Source organism: Ambystoma mexicanum, chromosome 4q, assembly GCF_040938575.1.
Source record: "Ambystoma mexicanum isolate Mex_15411 chromosome 4q, UKY_AmexF1_1, whole genome shotgun sequence".
NCBI classification, from domain to species: domain Eukaryota; kingdom Metazoa; phylum Chordata; class Amphibia; order Caudata; family Ambystomatidae; genus Ambystoma; species Ambystoma mexicanum.
In genome coordinates, this window is record NC_090928.1 from 420,114,204 (window position 1) to 420,128,733 (window position 14,530).

Genomic DNA, 14,530 nt, shown 5'->3' on the forward strand with positions numbered 1-14,530 from the left:
CTTCAATTTGATACATGAAAATTGTTACATGAAGACCTCTGAGGATTGGTCACTGTTAATGGCGTCAGTGATAAGAGCCCCATGTTCTGATTGGTCCACTCGCGAGCCTCCCAGTCTGGGACTATCGCTGTTCCCAGCTCGCGGTGCACCTGTAATTTGCTACAATGGGCCTCATTACAACCTTGGTGCTAAGTGCACCAACTTTACCACCATGGTGTAAACTCTGTTTACACCATGGTGGATGGCGGATTTACCGCCCCATTCCAAGGTGAGTGGGGCGGTAAATCCCCATTTCCCATTTTCCCTTCCCCATTCCCATTTTTGCCCCATAGGGCATAATGGGAGTGGGGAAGGCGCTAATTACGCCGCCGTAAATTACGGCGGCGTAATTAGCACCATGGCAGGTTAGCGCCATGGATTTTAACGCCTGCTAAAAGCAGGCGTTAAAATCAGAATCAGGCGTTAAGGGTTAACGGTGGCGTTAACCCTTAACGCCTGAGTTGTAATGAGGCCCAATGTTTTTACTATGGGTAGGTGTAAACAATGTGAGGATTTATTCATATGTTGGGAGGTCGACTACTCCCACTGCTGCAGATGTCCAATGAGTCTTTTAATTGTATCTGCCTGTGTCTTGAAACGTGGGATTCAGGCGTCTCCTTCCTCCTGGGCTTGGCATCCTGTCAGGTTTGGCTTTGTCACGTGAGGTGGGACCCTGTTTGAGGCAGAATTCAGCACAATTAATATTGTTTTTCCCACTGTGTGCCTGGTTTATCTTGCAGGTGCGACCTTGGCGTCGGCTTGCGGCGTGCGAGATTGCAACATCGTGCCCTTGGCTGTGTGCTTTCGCCGGGCTCATTCTGCAGGGTCAGCAACCGAGCTCTTGCTTATTCAATGCTCATGGAAGCTTTTGCTTGCGGCCTACTTGGGCCTGGTGCATAGGTGGAACCGTTTGATGCAGAGCGCTTTAGGTTACGGTATCATATGGCTCTATCCCCAGTATCGTGTCTCCGTTATATTCTTCATTATGGTACATGGTTCTTAGAAGAAGCGTGAGCAAGCCTTTTTAGATAAGTTCATTATGCGTCTTGGGTTTCTGCATTTTGAGAGTCTATGTGAAAAATAATAAAGATGCACGTCCGTGGGTATGTCTGTCGCCTACGTCATAGCACTGAGTATGTTCTTCGTGTGGATTGGTGTGGGAGTGTCCAGTGTGCATGTTTACACAGGTGTGCTGACCGTTGGCTAGGTCGTCATGGCATCTCTAACGACGTGTAGGTTTAGTCGAGTTGATCCATGCCGCAGGTGTCAGCATGGGCAGGACGGGCTGCTGGGCAGGTAGGTGGGCACATACGTATGTTCCTGTACCAGGGTATTTGGTCGTCTGGTAGATAGGCAAACTCCTCTCGTGGCGGGTATCTAGGCCGTGATCCTCTAGGCCAAGCGCGAGAGGGGAAGGGCGGGAGTCTGTTCTTCCATTCTCCCACTTCAGCCTGATGGTATATTGGACACGCAAATGACGTGCTCGTCTTTCTCTTCAACGGTGAAAATGCAAGCATTAGACTTTGTACTAACCTCACTAGTATGGCAATGTGTTATGGCACACAGCGAAATACTAACAAGCATTAGCAGGCAACTTGCTTTTTTCTTTTTTTTGTATACTGTGGTTTAAATACAAACCGTAGACATAAATATAGTCAACTATAAAAAGCAACTCAAACAGTCAATTCATATACAATCATTAAAACATATCCATGTAAACATTTTAGCCCTACAAAACGGCACTCTTTGGCAAATATATTGACACAAATACGCATCTAAAAATAAATGACAGTCACAAATTAGATAGTAATTGAGATCCGATTTAAAAAGCAGCTGTGATACCAATCACTGGTTGAACTGAAAAAAAATCATTCGCGAAAATGTATCAGATTGAATATACTTGTGTCTATGAACGAGATAATTTTAGCCAGCATCATAATTAGTTAATGATTTAGGACAGCTACTTAATATATGGAGTATGGTTTCAAAACTATGATTGCATAAACTACATAGTCGTAATGCATGGGGGAACACCCTGCGGTGCACCCAGAATCTCTCGCGTTGGTGACTATCCTCATACGCAGAGTAACATTTCAGATTGAATTACTTTGGCACTTAATTACATAATTAAATGGAAATGGGAAGCAGAGACCATGTTTCACATGCTTCGAAAAGTTTGTTTTCTTCATCAAATTAGCTATAAATTGACTTCTGTCGCAGTATTCAGCAGGGTGGGGGTAGCGAGAGTGGGGGTAGGGTGTGTGGGGTAGAGAGAGTGGGGGTAGGTTGGGTGGAAAGAGTGCAGGTTTCAGTAGAAGAGCGGGTGTAGGGTGGATGGGATAGAGAGAGTGGGTGTAGGGTGACTAGGTGTGGTTAAAGAGAGTGGGGGTTTCAGTAGAGAGAGCAGGGTTAGGGTGGCTGGGGGTAGAGAGGTTGGGGAAGATGGGTGGGGGTAGAGAAGGTGTGGGTTGGGTCGGTGGTAGTAGACAGGGTATGGTGGGTTTTTAGGGGTAGAGAGAGTGGGGGTAGGGTGGGTAGGTGGGGTTAGAGAGTGTGGGGGTAATGTTGGTGGGCATAGAGAGAGTGGGGATCAGGTGGGTGTAGAGAGTGGGGGGGTAGGATGGGTGGGTGTAGAGAGGGTGGGGTATAGTGGGTGTGTGGGGGCAGTGAGTGCAGGGGTGGTTGGAAGGGGTTAGCGAGAGTGGGGATAGGGTGGGTGGGGGTAGAGAGAGTGGGGGTAGGTTGGGTGGAAAGAGTGCAGGTTTCAGTAGAAGACCGGGTGTAGGGTGGATGGGGATAGAGAGAGTGGGTGTAGGGTGACTAGGTGGGGTTAAAGAGAGTGGGGGTTTCAGTAGAGAGAGCAAGGTTAGGGTGGGTTGGGTAGAGAGATTGGGGGAAGGTGGGTGGAGGTAGAGAGGGAGTGGGTTGGGTGGGTGGTGGTAGAGAGGGTATGGTGGATTTGTAGGGGTAGTGAGAGTGGGCGTAGGGTGGGTAAGTGGGGTACAGAGAGTGGGAGTAGGGTGGGTGGGTCTAGAGAACGGGGTTGGGTGAGTGGAGGTATAGAGTAGGGTGGGGTTTTCATTAAAGAGGAGGTAGCGGGGGTAGAGTCGGTCAGGATAGAGAGAGTGGGAGTTTTGGTAGAGAGAGCAGGGGTAGGCTAGGTGGGGTAGAGAGGTTGGGGGAAGGTGGGTGGTGGTAGAGAGGATGTTGGTTAGGTGTGTGGTAGTATACAGGGTATGGTGTGTTTGTAGAGAGTTGGGATTGGGTGAGTGAGGGTAGGGAGAGTAGACAATGTGCTCATGCCAGATTCACAAACCTAGACTCTCCAACCATAGAGATAAAAAAATACATGGGGCGTTGACCTCCATCATACAATGCTAAACAGAAAGTAGGCAAAACATGATACCCTATGAAGATTGTGCGCCCAGGGTCATTTCCTGAGACGCTGACAAACGTTGTAATTCAGGTCATACTTACTCAACTCAATTAATATTTTACTGGCTTAGGGAATTAACTGCACTGCCATGGGCTCGCTGACCCTAAGAATATGCTCTCGGGTTACAAGCTTTTCAAATGACAGACCTACAAATTGGGCACCGCTTTTATTGCTTATGGTAGCCCGCAGGGGCAGCGCTGATGGGGAAGTAAAACGACTCGAGAAACTGGATGAAACTGTTCTGCAGGTCCACTCTGGTTATACCCCTACAAAATGTGCATACGCTTTTGCTTGTCCCCTTCTAGACATCAAGTCCCTGCACCTCCTTATTTGCTTTTGGCCATCCCCCGCGTTCTCTCCATGCGATTTCTGAGGCGAACTCCACACACTTTGAGAATGTGAATCTTGGAACCAACAATGTGAACTGTTTCATAAGATACGAACAGATAATGCATACCATAATAGAGCATGTACTTGTTGATCGTACAGGGAATAGAATGCATCTTGTATGCAACATTTGCTCTACACCTGCACATAGTTATGATGCTAAAGTGCAGGAGGAAAAGAAAAATCTCAGACAGGACATCAAGTCTATGATCAATAAATATTGGCCAAGTATGAAGACGAGGAAAAAAGTAGACCTCAAATCTGCCATAAAAAAACAGAAAAAGCATATTACTCTTGGGTGCATAAATACTTTAAGGAAAAGCATTGAGAGAAGTGGGTAAGGTTAGCAGCTTGTGTTAAGAATGGTAACACAATAGGTGTTTGGAAAGTTGTAAGGGATGACGGTATGGCTACTCCTCTCATCTGGGGAGCTTCCAGCAAAGAGTGGTAGGTTTAGATTGCCAGTACCTAAAGTAAAGTGGCTGGGGACATCCCTTACTATATGAATTATCCCATACAATATTATTACTAAATTCAACTGTTCTCGAGCTGCTGGCCCTGACGGGACATGCAATGCGTTAGTCAGATGTAATCCTGAACTGTGGGCTAAAGCACTTTATGATATAACGTGTGCATTAGTGAGACCAGCACTATACCCTGTTCATGGTTAAATAGCAATATTGTGCCAGTTTATAAAAAGGGCAGCAGAAGCTCTCCATATATCTGCTGTTAAATACGGTGGGATCAGCATATCCTGGCTTGCATGTGCTTATGATATTGTTATTATGGATGCATACCGTTAGGGTTACAGTACACGCTGAATGCTTTGGTAAAATATGCTATTTTAATTGGCCTGAAAATCTATATTGGTAAGACCAGAATCATGGAATTTAGGCAGTGCTATCACAAAAAAAGCAAGTATTGTTGGCCCTTCAATGAGAACCAGGTTGAGGTGGTTTGTGGGATGTTTTTATCCATGCATCCAAGCCCTACCTCAAAACTGTGCAGTACTGACATGGAAAACATCATGATGGCCAGAGCTTCCCAGAAAATGCACAGGGAAATGCATGAAGAATAGGCTGCCACTCATTTTTGCCGATGTTATGGGCACAGAAGGACACTGCCTAAAACCACCATTGGACTACCCACACCGTAGTCTGAAACCATTGGGAATGGCAATGCTGATTGCCAAAAGCAAACCCATAACTGTTGGGAATTCATTTTCTTAAATCCCAAAAAGGGGTGCAGTACCAGTACTCACCACTATCCAAAAGCCGGCGTTTTAAAACAACACCAGATTTTACTTTTTTTGTGTAAAACTGAATAAATGAACCCAAAACATGCCAAGGAAAGACTTACTGAAAGGTGGATCCAATGTAAAGTTATATTCTGAAGTGACTTGAAGGTTTATAACAAGACTGGCTGAGCTGTGGATTTCAGCAGTTTAAGTAAATTTGGACTGAAAGACACTAAAACATTTAAATGTTTAAAAGAAATGAGTGACCTACTTTTGAATGTCACATAGGTTGCAATTGTTTAAATGTCATAGTTTTAAACTTAGAATCAGCATTCTAACTGCATATGTAAACATTGTCTTGACTTAGACTGGGTAACAAAAAGTGACATTTTATCTGAAACCTGGCTTAAGGAACTGAATTCTGCCTGGCAACTACCCCCATCAGGAGTGAAACTTGAGTCACAGCTGTGTTCCCAGGCCTATCTGCCTTTTGCTGGCCACACTAAGGATATGCCATCTCTCTGATGATTGAATTAAGGGGAGCCCCCACAGAATACAGGAGCTCTGAACAAAGCCCTGTCCTGACCCAGGCAGATGGTTTATTGCAGATGTCGTAAATGTAGCTTCCTCCTGGAAGTAAAGGGGAGGGGCACTGCCTGTGAGAGCAAGCTGGCTTGGCAGAACTGGAAAAACCAGAAATTCAACCTTATGCTGGGGGGAAACCACACCCCTTTGGGGCCAGAACCTAACTCTAAAAAGATGAATAACTCATAGTACGGACTTGTGAAAATTATTTAAATGATACCATAATTCTTGTGATTTTTCTGCCCACATTTTAAGAGGTTTTTAGAACCGGTGGCATGTTCAGGGGGGTTTTAGCGGAAAAGAGGATATTACTCAAAATGTGTGCATGTGAAAAATCTGACACTTCATCAACTAATGTCCATACTCCTTGCGCACATGTGTGTAAATTTGGGTTAATGTCCGGTATTGCAAACCAGTTAAAAAGTGCAAAATATTGCCATTTCTGAATGCAAGCTTCCAGGAAGAGCAGAGTTTGGACAGGGTATACCTCCTGTAATGCATGATGGGTGCATATGATTTTAAAACAATATGTACCTCTGCAAATATGTATTTGGTTCAAATCTAGATTTGTGTGCAAGTTGACAGGAGGAGTGGACTTTCTGCAGGCTGTAAAATGACATCACTCTGACACAACTTAGCTTCCCCAATCAGGGGAGAAATGAAAGCTTGGCCAATGATAAGTGGAGAGGGGCTGGCTAGTGATGCTGCTCACACACACCCATTAAAAAAACACATAAAAGCAGACAGACAGGACAGATAGGGACCTTCAAATCCATGGAAGCTCTGCCGGAAAATCCATACTTTACCTCCCTCAACCTTCAGGGAGCAGACATAGAGACTTCAAATCTATCAAATATCCAGAACCAGAAACCTAGACCAGACCAGCAGAGCAGAGCTGACCCAGATCACTGTGAAGTGCAGAGACCAGAGTCCAGTCCAAAACCTGACCAGATCCGTGGCGAGGCATATTTCTAAATATAGTGTGAGTACCTAGCAAACTGTGCAGAACCCAATCTCTTAGTTAAAATAATCTAATGCAAGCTATTTTAACTTGAGTAAAGCTGTCACTTGTCATTCTCTAGTTGCAAGCTGCACTTGTCTTTTTAACTTTAAAATTTAAAATCTGAAAAACGACCTTTATTTAATCGCTCATATCTCCGTAACCGTTCGTGCTAGAGACTTGCAGTAACTTTCCCCTGAAAGCTGAGAATCGTGGCTTTTCTATGAACCTAGACCCGTGAAAAACACACGCGCGAATTTTGCCGCGATTTGCAAATTTCTCCACGTGTAAAAATCTGCTGCTGCTTGCCTTTCATTTGCCAAAAATTCGTTTAACCTACCAATTACTCCTAGATCCTTGCTAAAGTGAGCCTGGACTAATATTAACTTGATTTCACTCACCCTGAACCTCCTAGAGGGAATTAAAAGCATTTTAGCATATTTTTCACTTTATTGCCAGCACATATAGAAGCATTTTGCCTGTGTTCTAAACTTCTGTAGTCTAAGCTTGCTGGGGTGAACTGAATAACATTTGATTGCATTTCTGAGAACTGTGTGCTTTCCTTCCATTTCCTTGCATTGCATCAAGGGGGGAGGGGACTGCCAGAGAAAAGTGATTACATTGTTTTGTTGAAATCATATTGAGTATTTTCTATACTGCATTTCATTCATTCAACCTTGCATTTCCTTGAACCCTATAAAACATTCTCTTCCACATTATTCTTCTGTCCCTATTTACCAGTGTGCTATCTTATCCATCCTATAACCACTCATTAGTGATTATAAAGAAGTGTGCTAGTGCCAGATTCTCCGTTGTTAATCTTTATCATCTCAGATTAAGTGTGATATTCAATTATTAATTTATTATAAAGTGTGATAGATATATATTGCTTTACTTCTCAAATAAACCTTTTAACTTGCAAAACAGAACTACTTCTTGGCTCAGTGGGGTCAGGGGGATTCTGAGAGAGGGGTGTTATATAGGGGTAGTCATCCAGAACGCATGAACTGGACATAAAGATATATCAATAAGGGTTTTCATTCAGTATTCTAGACTAGGCGTTGACATGGCTGTAGTGCTGAATTGAATCCTCTTACAGGTTACACAGTATAAATATTTGTGGGTTCATTTTGATGATCATCTAACCTGGCAGGCTCATTGGGATTATATTGGCGACAAGGTCAACCCGCAAATGTGTGCTCTCAGTAAGCTTGTTGGGAAGAATTGAGACTGTTCTACTGAAACCATGCTCACCATTTATCAGGCCAACGTTAGATCTCTCATGTGACATGGAGTTGAGGTATGGGAGAAACAAGGTCTACAAGACCTGAAGAGATTGGAAGGTAAAGTCTTGAAGAAAATGCTGAGGGTCCCTAACTCAACATACGGCTAGAATGCGACCTTCCTAGTGTTGGATCCGTGATCAGCATACACTTGTTACTGCTATGTGGGAAAATAACAGAGTTAGATCATAATGCATCTATCTATAACGTTCCTATGCATTACTTGAAGAGAGCAATGTCCAGCCGCAATGTGTGTTTGGACATACAGGGCTTCTGTTTATTGAACCAACATTTTGGGTTCCGGTGTTACGGGAACTGTATTTATTAAGTTTAAATATCAGATAATGAAATCCTTAAAAATTGTGGATAGAGAGAAAACACTGGTCAATCTGGCCACCAACATTAATTGTAAATAATTCCTAGACCATGTGCACAGAGTATGAAACATTAATATTTATGTGCCTATCCAGATGCGAAGATAAAGAGGCAGCATATGCTCATTAAGTTCAACTGTGTTGCTTCATGTGAAATTACGGGAGCTTGGATTGGTATTACACGCAATGAGCGCACCTGCAGGCTATGTGGCGAGGCGGTAGTAGAAACTATTAGGTATCTTTTTATTGATTATGAGATTTTAAAATCTGTCAGAGGGCAATTTTTAACTAAATAGAGGAATACTGTGCTTAGCTTTACAGATCAGGAATTATGGGATCGTTTCATGAGCGGGAATGATGTTCATATGTTTTATGGTGTTAAATATTGCAATTATTCATTGAAAATACTGTGGGGGTAATTCATGGAATAAATGTGCGCCGAAATCAGTGGTGCAAGCATGCGCAAGTGTGAAAAAGCCAGCGCACGCGTGCGAATCGCACACGTGCGATTCATGGAAGGACCTGCGCGTGTAATTTCCGGGATGTGCGCCAAATCCACGTATGGCGCACACCGGCGCATGTGTCATTTCTGCATCCCCAACGCCGAAAGCGCACAATGTCAGCGCACAAATCGAAAAGGGGGCGGAACAAGGGGCAGAACATGCGGAATGGGGAACAACGTGTGAAAATAAGGGCGTAACAGGGGAAGTACCGCTGGGAAGTACACGGAACGCTCACACGCACGTGAACTACACGTATTCATGGAATCCAACAGGGAAAACCCACGCACGTCGAAACACACGCAGACGCACAATTACGTCCGCCACACGAAAGCAGGCGGAAGCGCCCTCGGGCAGCATAAAAGTGTGCGCAAACAACAAACAAGCATATACAGCTACGATGAGTGTTCCGTTCCTCACAGCAGTGATCGTGGGACACCGCAGGAGGAGGAGAATAGCCCGGCCCGCATTTTTTTTGCCCAGGACCAGCCTTTTTGGGATGCTTGATGACCAGGTCTATGGTAGGGATAGGTTTCCACCTCATATCATTCTAGAGCTGGTCAGTGAGTGGGAGGATGACCTCACATGCCCACCCTGTGCTCCCAAGCATTGAGCCCCTTGGAGAAGGTGCTCAATGTATTGCTCAATGTACTGCATTTTTTGGCATTTTTTGGCCCTGGGTCATTTCACCGGACAACTGCCATAGTGAGGGTGTCTCACAGGCCACGCAGTCACGCTGCCTACAGCAGGTGTTGGCAATCATCACTGCACGCCCCTCAGTCCGCATGCACATATACATGCCCAGAACACCCGCAGAAAGGCAGGCCATGGTCCTGGACTTCTACAGGGTGGCACACTTCCCCAAAGTGCTCGGTGCCATAGATTGCACCCATGTGGCCCTACGTCCACCTAGGGCCACAGAGCACATCTATCGAAACCGCAAGCACTGGCATTCCATCAATGTGCAGGTGGTATGTGATGCCAAGGGGATCATCACCTCTGTATATGTAAACTTCCCTGGGTCCACCCATGATAGTTTCATATTCAGAATGTCCGCCCTGAGCCGGGCCCCGGAAGCTGGATGACACATGGCTCCTAGGTGAGTACAAATGCCTGTGCACATGCATACATGTCACACATAGACAAATACAAAAGCCCTACTAATGACAACTATTATCACCTTACCAGTGGACAGTGCCTACCCTCTGAGCACCTACATGATGACACCCATACGGAACCCCACCACACCACCCCAGGTAAGATACAATGCAGCCCATATTGCAACTAGGGCCATAGTGGAGCGCACATTCAGAGTGCTCACGTCACGCTTTCGCTCCCTTGACCGTTCTGGTGGCCAGCTACTATGTGCACCCCCAGTAGTGTGCAGGATCATTGTGGCAGCATGTGACCTGCACAACATTGCAACAGCATACCGGTGGACATGGTGGTGCACCCACATCCCCAACCACATGCATGTCTGCTGCGCATGGGAGGGGAAAGGGCATGTGGCAAGGCAGCCTGTACCCAGCTTGTGGCCACATTTTTCACCTAAACTCCAACCCCTGCGGAGTGCACACAGGCCTGGCACGTACCAGGTCACAATGGATGATCACAAAGGGACAGTTAACTGTCACTACCTTACCACCCTGAGAATGTGTCCACGGAAGTGACACATTGTGTGCATCCCTAGATACTTAAACACAACCAATCCCATGTGACCAAAGGGAACACATTCAAGGCATTCCCCCCACCCCCTTGATAAACAGGGCATGAAAAGACTGGCATGCCACCCAAACCCTCCCAACACTCCTCGACCCTGACTGCCACACCATACCATGGCATGCAATGTGAAAACATCCAACCATATGCACCACACATGACACAATAGTCATGAAGTGCCATGTGAGAAATGTAAGTAGTCACCAGACAATGATACCTCACCTGGAATTGGAAGAAAGGAGGGACCAAAATCTCACACCCAAAAAATGGTGCCACAAATGCATGCCAACAGTTGTTTAAGCAACAACAGTCTGAATACCTTTCGCCATGCACACTGGACAATAGCAAATGGCCATATCAAACACCGCACACTGCACAGCACAGTAAGTGTGCATTGCATTTGTGAAAACACTTCTGCATCAGTTCAAAAAAGGCATACAACCAAATATCACCCTTCCATGCATGTCCACGAATAATGACTCGGAAGTGAACATGGATTGTCGTGACACAGCATGCATGAGAAGGCAATCTGGGTGCAATGTATCTGGGGGCGGTGTTGCCTAAGTGTATTTGTCCATATGGACAAGTCTAGAACACATAATTGTGAAATGAAGTGAATGCCAGTGTCCCGTACACAGCACATATGAACATAGCACCAAGGACCACTCTGTGTCTCAAACCACACCCATCCCCTAACACATCAAAAGAAATCACTACATTGCATCAGCCATTGACCAGCAGAACATATCATGTACAGAGTACACCACATCGGCAATGGCAGACAGTGACCCATCACTGAATCATTGAAATCGATGAAATGAACAACACACAAACTTCATCAAAGTGCATCAATGAAGGTGTGAATAAGGAAGAAGAACAGTACATTCCTACATGTCCTTCAAACAGTGCACAGTGTGAGAATGAACTGGAAAAGCAAAGCACATATAATAAATGCCAGGACCAATAAGGGATAGCCTAGGGACGAATTGTAGGATGACATAACTAGCATTAACATTCCCACGCCTGATGGGAATAGTCGCAGTGCCGGAGTCACATAAGGAGGGGAGTGATGGAAGAGGATGGAAGAGGTGAGGAGAGTAACAAAACAAGTGACAAACTGTGGTAGGTCTACAAAGATTCAACATAGTGCTGGGGAGGTGGAGAAGAGAGAAAGAAGGGAAAGGGTGTCAAAATAATACTAAAATGGTGTCGGTGGGGCGTGGAAGGACTGAGGCAAAAGGGCAAATGTCTGCAAAGAACAAGCACCTATGTATCACCATGGTCAATGGCAATTGGGCTAGTGGTTGAAAATGACAGCCAGAGTACAAGGAGGAGGCCGAAGGGGGGTGGGGCGGGAGAGGGAGGAGAGAAGGGAGGAGGGGACCAAGCTCAAAATGACCAATGAGGGAGATGATGAAAGAAAGCACTCATAGGGGGCAGAGGGAAACCTGCCGGTAAGGAGAGTAGGGGATGTGATGATGAAGGGGTGAGACAGAGGGACACTGATAGGGGCAGAGGAGACAGGGTTGTCTTTAGTGACTGACAAGGCATGTGGACAGGTCTAGACAGGGCACCTTAATGGCCTTTTGATAGTGGCGGCAGGCTCAAGCATCCTGATTGGCCGGATTGTCACAAGGGCCAAGTGCAAACAGTGGGAGGGGGGAGGGGATCAGGTCCAGGACACAAACTGATAATTAAAATGACAAACAACTTAATCATAACTCAGATGTCACATCCAAACACCAGCCAGGGCTGGGAAATGGCCAAAGTGGTGCTAGCAAGGAATGGGCGGTTGTGGAAATGCATGGTGACAGGGGTAACTCAGCGTGCAGCCTTCATGTGGCATATCAAAATCACTGTGGGAAAACTGTCCCAATTCCACATTCTCAGCACATGGACCCCTCCCACCATCAGTGTGTAGTATGCAGACAAAGGGTGCATGGTACCAGCTACAGGAGGAAGTGCATCAACATACACATTCAATACATAACAAACATCTCAAGCAACATGATGAAATGTACAGTCAGCTTAATACTCACCAAAGTGAACTGCAGACATGCATAGGAGAACCCATCTGGAAAACTCACTAGGGGTGTACACACAAGTAGAACTGCAGGCTGGCCACAGATATGACGGAAGCCCAATGCCCATGTGTGATATGCTGTTACACCGAGCCATCCTTGCGAGCCCCTGGAAAAGGGAAGCAGGAGTAGCATATGTGTCAGGACCCCAAGCAAAACACATACACAAGACAAGCCTGAATGGGCCCAGCAGGAACATACAGTGGATGCCTTCCGATGCCACAAAGCACCACATTGTCACATGTACGCACAATAGACAAAATAAAAAAGAAAATAATAGAATTTGAAAGAAAATACAAATGAATTCAAATAATGTATTGAAAGAAATAAAATGAAAAGAGTAACAAATCAAATGAAACCAAAATCAATAAACTAGAAGAAAACCTAAAAAAATATCAAAAATAAAACTAAGTGAAATAATTTAAAATAATTGCAAAACAACTGAAAATTCAAATCAAATGAAAAATTAAAATGAAAAGATAACATACTTACCAAAATCCATACAATTTTGATGAAAAATCAGAAATATATTCAGATTAAAAAGTGCTGGAAAAAAGAAAAAAAAAAGCCCATATATGACCCGGGGTTTGGGGGGCACCCAGGAGGGGGGAGGTACAGGGTACACCTCTACACCCACATGTGTAGATGTCGAGGTGAAAAAAAAAACTCACTGGGCTCAGTGCCTGCACGGCCCGACCTGTGTGGGAGATAGGTTGTCATCGTCACCATCTGGATCTGAATCAGAAGGTGGAGGTGGTGCAGTTGACTCATCACGCCTAGCCACTCCTTGCCTCTCAACGGGAGCAAGTATGCGGGTCTGCTAAGCCAGGTCCTGGTGGGCAATGAGACTGAGGTCAGCATGCATTACCTCACGTGTCACACATGCTTCCTCCTGCAGGAACTGACGTGTGAGACAGAGTTATGCTTGCATGGCCTCACATGACAAACGGAGTGACTCCCGGCTTGCACGGAGTTCAGCCAAGATGGTTCTTTCAAGCTGTGCAAACCTGTCTTCTGTCTGCCTACTTCGATCCATCATGAGGTCAGCTAGAGTAGATCGGAGGGCTTGTTGTTCCACTCTCAGGGCCTCACGGTGTGCCTCTGCTTGAGCATTAAGTGCTTCACACAGCGCTGCCATTTCCGCCCAGCGCGCCCTGTCATACGCCGTCATGCCCAGCCTGAGTGAGCGGCACGTGGACTGCGTAGCCCGCTGATGGAGCACCATTTGCCTAACAGAAGGTATGATGGAATGGGCTACACTTCTCATACCTTGAGCAATCATCTCAACTGCTCCCCCCTGTTGCTGTGCTATGGCAATCATGGAACGCTCCCACTCAGTTGACCCCGGTGCCACACGGCCACCGTGTTGCCGGACACCACACCTGCTGGGCCCAAGGAGACGTGGTCCTTGCTGGGTCAGAGCCGCCTGCGGCTGCAGGACTGGATCCCTCCATCGACCTGATGTCCCAGGAACATGGCCAAATGGTGTCGAGTGTGACCATGCACCCGTAACCACAACAGGTGGACATTCCAACCCTGCCAGGCTCCCTACTGCAGGTTTTGCAGACAGAAGACCATCCGACACAGGATCACCTACCGGCAATGACTCGTCATGATGCAGATCCGGCTCAACATAATGGTTAGAGGATACATCAGAGCCTGACTCAGAGTCAGCTCTGGACACGGTGGCCTGGAGCACCTGTGGGTTTTCGTGGGCTGCCACACCACGACCCCGACTGGTGCCTGGTTGGTCATGTGAACTGACCACTGTGTCTGGTATGACATCTTCATCCTCCGCCGCCAGTGCGTCATCACCTGCAACATAAAAAGAAACGCAAGAACACGCACGTCAGTAGCACATACCACACACATATAGTTCACGACATTGA